This window comes from Apodemus sylvaticus, chromosome 13 (genome assembly GCF_947179515.1).
Source record: "Apodemus sylvaticus chromosome 13, mApoSyl1.1, whole genome shotgun sequence".
Classification (NCBI taxonomy): Eukaryota; Metazoa; Chordata; class Mammalia; order Rodentia; family Muridae; genus Apodemus; species Apodemus sylvaticus.
Genome location: NC_067484.1, coordinates 52,774,852 through 52,781,977, shown reverse-complemented (window position 1 = coordinate 52,781,977; position 7,126 = coordinate 52,774,852). Strand labels below are relative to the sequence as shown.

The 7,126-nt window shown below is 34.9% G+C and overlaps 1 pseudogene; it reads right to left on the bottom strand.

Annotated features, from left to right (window-relative positions):
- Nucleotides 1-5,834: 5,834 nt before the first annotated feature.
- LOC127663647 (WASH complex subunit 3-like) lies at nt 5,835-6,438 on the bottom strand (annotated as a pseudogene).
- Nucleotides 6,439-7,126: the final 688 nt, after the last annotated feature.

Genomic DNA, 7,126 nt, shown 5'->3' with positions numbered 1-7,126 from the left:
AGCCTTGATATTCTCATGGGGGCTTATAAGTTAGCAAAGAAGTAAAAATAAAAACAAACAAACCAAAAGACAAACATTTTAATTCAACTGACTAAAACAGTGGATTTAAGGATTCAGGGGTTCAGAGCTATATTGTGCTGTGTAATATGAGAAATATAGTCTTTTTAGAAGATTTATTTATCAAAGATTTATGTAAGTATGTATATACATGTGAGCGTAGGTGCCCATAAAGACCAAAAGTGTTGGGTGTCTCTGAAGCTAAAGTTGCAGGACGTTGTCGGCTTCCTGATGTTGGAACTAGGAACTCAATGTGGGTCCTCTTCAAAAGGTTCATGGTCTTAAGAGCTGACCCATCTCTCTAGCCATTAGAAAGGACAAGTTGTAAGAGAGACTCTGTTTCAATTAAAAATAAGCAAATGCAGGTCCTCATCTTAATATAAGCCTCTATAAAATGATGAATGTCTCAATTACTTTCAGTTATTTCAGATAACATAAGCAAGATAAATATATGCAAAATTTATTACCATGTGGAACACAAGAGAAAATACTGAATATTGTATTTGCCAAGTTAATAAAATGAATCTCTGTTTAGTGACTTCATTTCAAAATTTTAAAACAATGTCCTTAACTAAACAAATTTAAAAAGCAGTCAGCTTAAAATGTAATTCCTTTATCTTTATGATCTTATAAAATAAATTGTAATGTATTTTGCATATAGGAAAAGTGCAAGAACTATCAATAATTGGAAATAGTTGACATTTTTTAATGAGAACATAGGCTAAATAACAGAATGATGCATGGAATTGAAACAGCACCAAGGTCATTAGTATTGCTTCATTTCTAATGTGGAAATGAGGCTTTCGCACTTAACCCCTTGCTTGAAGAGTGGCTAATTAAAATTCTTAACTTTTATATCATTATTCTATTATGAGTTTTAAAAAATGCAAAATGTTGCCAATCACGTTTTGAAAAAATGCTTTATGAGTTCTTGTCAATTAACCTTCATTCTGTTGCTTTCTTTTTAACTCAATAACATTTGTCAGTTATGTTTTTTCTTTACAAATGTTTTTTTTTAACTTTCAAAATAATAAATGTCAATAAATTGTCTGTCATGTGGCATATTATGTAGGGTCCCAGATGTTATAAAATTATCAAAATGAATTGTTTTAAATGTAACAGTAAAAGCAAATAGTTCAAAAAGAATGCAAGTTTCTTAATGTTAAGGTCACATTGATTAACTAACTAATATAGATTAAGTTTGTTCTAAAATGAAAAGAGTTTCTACACTTTCAGAGTTTCTATTGAAGATACTTGCATAAGATACTGATTAATTCTAAAATTTCCATTTCTGGAAGTTGATCACGTCTTTCCCTCTTTCGGCATCACGTATAATCTTTGCAAGCTTTTTGCATTTCCTCTTTTGTTTCTGTTTATGTGCTTGTTCAGTCAAGATTCCTTAGAGGAACAGAACTGAGGGTATGTATTTAAAAGGGACATATTAGAGAGACTTACAGGCTGTGTGGTCCTGCTCATCCAACAATGGTTGCTTTGAGCAGAAAAGTCAGTAACTTAGTAGTTGTTCAGTCCAAGAGGCTAGATGTCTTAGCTGGTCTTCAGTCCATGTTGGAATCCTGCAGAGGCAGGTTCTAATACCATTGAAGGAATGCCTAAACATCAGGATAGATGAACTTGCTAGCAAGAGTCAGGCAAGAAGGCTTAAAACCGGTTTCTTCTTCAAAGTCCTTTTATGTGGGTCCTGTAGCTGCTGCCCAGTTTTTGAATAGGTCTCCTCACTTTGAATGATCCAACTTGGAGAATTTTTTACAGATGATCTAAGCTGCTTGGTTTTTTGTTGATTCCATGTGTAGTCAAGTTGACAGCAAAGATGAATCTTCACAGTGCTCTCAACTATCTATATTATCAAGATGGAGCCATTGCCAGTGTATCTCCACTATTATACCCATGGACTCTTTCCTAAAGGATTCTTGGGGTTTTTTTCTTTATATTAACTATTGTTTGTGCTTGTATGTTTCTAATGCAAAGAGTTTGAAGCTAAACTCCATGTTTTAACATCATGAAGAACATTTTCTTAAGTTTGACTTTCAGTTTTTTAGGAGATAAAGAAATAATAGCAACTAGGTCCTATATGTGTTTATATATGAATGCATATGTATACATATAAATATGTACTTATTTTTAAGCAAAGCTAAATTAATGTTTCATGTATATTTGGTTATATAAAACCTCTAAACTATTACATTAATGAGGAAGGGGAAGCAATAGGCTCTTGAAATGATAGTGGAAGTGGAGACTGAATGAGACAGCTCCATATTTTAGAGCTAGGAAGGAAAGTTCCAGGAGAGGTGCTGAGAGGATTGAGCTACTGGAATAGACTTGAGCCTGGGAAACCCTCCAAGCTAGAAAACCCCTAAGAAATGCTTTCTTTAGGTTCGGATTGAGTGCTAAGCACGTAGTCATGTACACCAGCCTGCCACAGCAGATAGACTTAAGAGTAAAAACAGGGCTGAAATACACAATAGAATTGAGAGTATGACTAGAGTCAAGAGATGACATTATCACTTGCATTATACAAAGAATTGTGTCTTTCTTTTTTCCATTAATTAATTTATTCACTTTACATCCTGATCACAGAACCCTCCCCACATGCATAGTCCCTCCCTCACACAGCTTCTCCTCCATCCCCTCCTCCTGTAAAAAGGGGGAGGCCCCACTATCTACCATCCTATCCTGGCATCTCAAGTCACCGGAACTAGGTACATCCTCTACCACTGAGGCCAGGCAAGACAGCCCAGTTAGGGAAACAGGATCCATAGGCAGGCAACAGAGTCAGAGACAGCCTGCTCCCCTAGTAACCTCCCTCCAGATATTGTTGGAAGACCAAGATGTACATCTGCTACATATGTGTAGGAAGAGGGTCTAGGTCTAGCTAACATATGCTCTGGTTGGTGATTCCTTCTCTAGGAGCCCCCAACAGTACAGGTAGTTGACTCTGTTGGTCTTTTTATCCCCTCTGGGTCCTTCAATCCTTCCCCCAACTCTTCTACAAGACTGCCAGAGGTCCATCTAATGAATTGTGTCTCTCTTAAACAATATTTAATTCTTTGTGAGCTTAAAAATGTACTTTGAACATAATTCACTCGCCCAACTCCTCTCATAACTACACTCTTTAGACTTGCACTCCTTTCCACCCAACTTTGAGATTTCATTTTCTAAAATTGTGCCTTTTAAATGTACTTACTTAGAAAATAGAATTGTAAATGTTAGCTTTGAAGCTAAAGCAGGACTCTTCAATTTTGAAAGATAGTCTTAGTGACAGGGTCAGAAGTAATGTGCTCTGAGACAGTTCCATTGATAAGTGCAGGAGTGTTCCTTCTCAGTACATGGTACTGTTATAATTTATGTTGTTGATGACCACTGTGAACATAGCTTTTAGACTTTTACTTCTAAAATTTTTCTACGTCAGTGTAAATTAAGTTTTCCAGCAACAGTTGAAAAACTGTGACAGCCAATTAAGAAAAAAAATTAGGGTGAGCTGGTTGGCTGAATTTTTGTGTAATTAGGACAAGCAATTCCTCCAGAGACAGGCAGCATTAGATGCCTTAAACACTTCTTTTTCTACACATATATTCACCCCAAATGCCTTGTTTTTCTAGTAGACTATTACTGGTAGACAGGATTAAGAAATTAGAAAATTTGACTTGGCAAAAATAATTGAAATGTATTGAGTTGAAAGTATTAAATTCTATTAAAGTATTTTTTAAAGTTATATATCTGATTAGGTAGTGAATGTATATATTATATATGTGTGTATATATATATATATACATATGTATGTATGTATTTATATTTTTTCAGCAATGGGTAAAGTCAAGAATTCAGTTGAAAAGAACTGGTCAATAGTTAAACAGGCATCTTTCCGAAGACATAAATTAATACTTCCCAAAGGAACATAAATGGGGGAGGGTATAACTTATCATCAGAAATTGCAAAGCGAAGTGACCATGTATCACCAGCTCACACTACTTAGAATATTTTATGCTAATTAGCCCAGACAAGGGTAAAAAGAAAGAAGAGCCTTTATCCTATTGGTATGATTTCAGTTTTTATACCCAGAATAGAAAACAGTACAGAGATATTTGAAAAACAAAGACTAGAAGTACTACACCCATCAGCAAACCTAGAACTGGATTACATATACAAAGAAGATTATACTTGTATGCCTCTATGTATTGCAACACTATTCTCAATGGCCAGAAAATAGAATTATACTAATTATCTATGAACTGATGAATGGATAAATAAAATGCATAATGGGATAGTATTCAGTCATTCAGAATGATGGATCCTGCGATCTATGACAAGGTTGATGGAACTGTAAGTCTCATGGGAAGTCAAAATAGTCATATGAAGACAGAAACAGCATGGACTTTTTCATGTGGAATGTATAAAAGTTGACTTTCTACATAGAGGATAAGAAAAAAAGAGAAGTTTCCAGAGGCTGGGGATCATGAGGAAGAGAAAGAGCAATAGTAAAATGTTCATTAGTGAATACTAAGTGCTGTTAGATAAGCGATATCAACTCTGGTGGGCTGACTATAAATATCAATTATAGATTACTTATTTTACAAGAGCTAGGAGGAAATATGTGAATCAATTTTACCTCAAATACATGATAAATGCCTTTTAAGATAGAAATGTTTATTCTGATTCAAACATTAAGTGTATTAAAAACTAAGGTATCCCCATAATATGCAAATTTCCATGACATTTAGGAAAATGTATCTAATGTACTGTTTTAGTTGTTAAATGCTCATAATTTATACTATATTCTAATGACAGTTATATAAAATTATAGTCATTTTAGTATCATTTCACCCTACTTTGGGGGAACCCAAAGAGCGGTGATTTGACTACCTTTTAAGTATTTTAAGTCGAGGGCAGAGGATGGCATGCAGGGCTGGCTTTGAAAAGTTTAGGGCTTCTTGAGTAGAAACTTAGCAATCTTTTCTGAAGAGGAAATAGAAGTCTTGAATATGCATAGGCAACAGATAGAGTGTGTTGTATATTCATGGTCCATAGTTGGATCATTTATCTTTGTAAAGTTTGTAATAGTAATTTACACCTAAATATATTAGAAAAACTTGCTGAATAAATAGAGATGATTATGCATCTTAATTCTATTTCTGAATTCTAAAACTAACCTAAAGTTGATTAAACTATACAGTTACTTGTCTCCAACAATAATTTCTGAAATTTTGTATATGGCTATCCAGTATTTCCATATGTCCTGCAGTGCTGAGACTTCATGATTTAGAAGACATTTTCTGAGTGGTAATTCTATATTGGCATAATTAATACTCTAAAATAAATCTGAATTAACCAATAGTTTCCCAAATTGTCTTTATTGACCTCTTTAGATGGACTCATTCTTTAAACTTTTCAAGAATGCCTGATGAACAATCTTATGTTCAAAAATTCTTGTTATTTAACTCTACAGTGTCAGATTGTTTAATTGTGAAGGCTGATTCAGAGCAATTTATAATGATGGCTTAGAACACTGTGTGCAGAAAGATTCAAAGTCTTCATAAAACCTCATCAAGAAATGCTTCTATGGTTGATTAACAGGAAGCACCATAAAGCAAGATGATTTTGAAGAAGAAAAGCTTATTACCAATGTTTTGGGAGGTTATAAATGACTTCTTTTTTTAAGAGAGGAAGTTTTGAGTAGGTATGTGGCCATTTGATGATTTTATACCAAGAACTAGAATACATGGTCTTTCATAATACATAAAAACACCCTTCCACACATGTATCTAGTTCGCATCACAATCCAACTTAGTCACTGAAACTTTCTGAACTTTATCTGAGCTTTCTTCTATGGCTTTTTTTCACTTTTACAGTTAGGCACTGGAGCATCTGGCTTCTTGAGGAGCTTGGGATCCAGTCCTGATATCATTTTTGTCTCTGGTTGCTGTCACTGGAACATGTACTGGAACCATCTTGAGATACCTGGTCTGTCTAGGATCCTTGTCTACAGTCAAGATATTTTCTGACGATACCTCACTTTCCTGTGGTGGAGAGTTTTGTGTACTCTTGTGATGTGGTTGACCTGAAGTGGTTTCAGGATGATGATCCATTTGTGACAGCAGTGACATTTAAAGGAGACACTTCAACTGTGACATCCTCTAGGCCTGGAATAGATGATGGCTTTGCATCTAAAATATTGAGAGATTGTTTAAATTTCTTGAATATGAAGAGAAAGATATGCCAGGTTCTCCTCACAAATTATGGAAAACTGACTGAGAAAACTGCACAGTGCACAGGACAACTATCTTAGAAATGCTAAGGTTCTTTTCAGTTGAATATCTGGCACTTGGCTGTGCCTGACCCCATAAGAGGAAGCCCGTCCTCATTCATCTCCTCAACATGTGGGAACCTAGGGCACAAACCCCTCCCAATCAGATAGAGCAATTTTCGGAGATGTTATTTACTTTTAGTTGTTTCTTTATTAGATGCAATACTAATACTAATGCTAATACTAATATTAATACTAATAATACTCAGCAGCAACAGCAGCTAGGCTCTTGCCTTTTAAAATTGAGTTTACTTCTTACAACAGTTCATTCTTTATAAGTTGCAGGTAATTTGAATCCTTGATCATGTTCTCTTGTCAATATGTTCATATATAAACACTAGATAATCTGATTACTTGAAAGTCTAAGTGAGGCAGGACAGGCATATGGAAAAATCATGAAGCTATAGGAGAGAAATCTTGAGAAAAAATTGTGACCTATCCTTTGAGGATCTGGCCTGCCTCTTTTGCAGAAAGGATCCAGGAACTCCAGGCACCACTGATAAAGCCAATCTTACTCAGTGAGGCACTCTATGATTTTGAACAAAGGTTTTGAACAAAGATGCTAAAGGCAGTAAATATGCTGTGCTTAGGGCTAAAATGATATGTAACCCTGATCATTGACCCATGTTTCTGAACCCAAAGTAAGACCCATTGCAAATCCAGGTCACACCTTTGTTTAGGAGGAAATATTTTTTAGCTTTTGACAATGTTACAAATTACATTTTTTGAACGATGTTTCTAAAAAGGGAG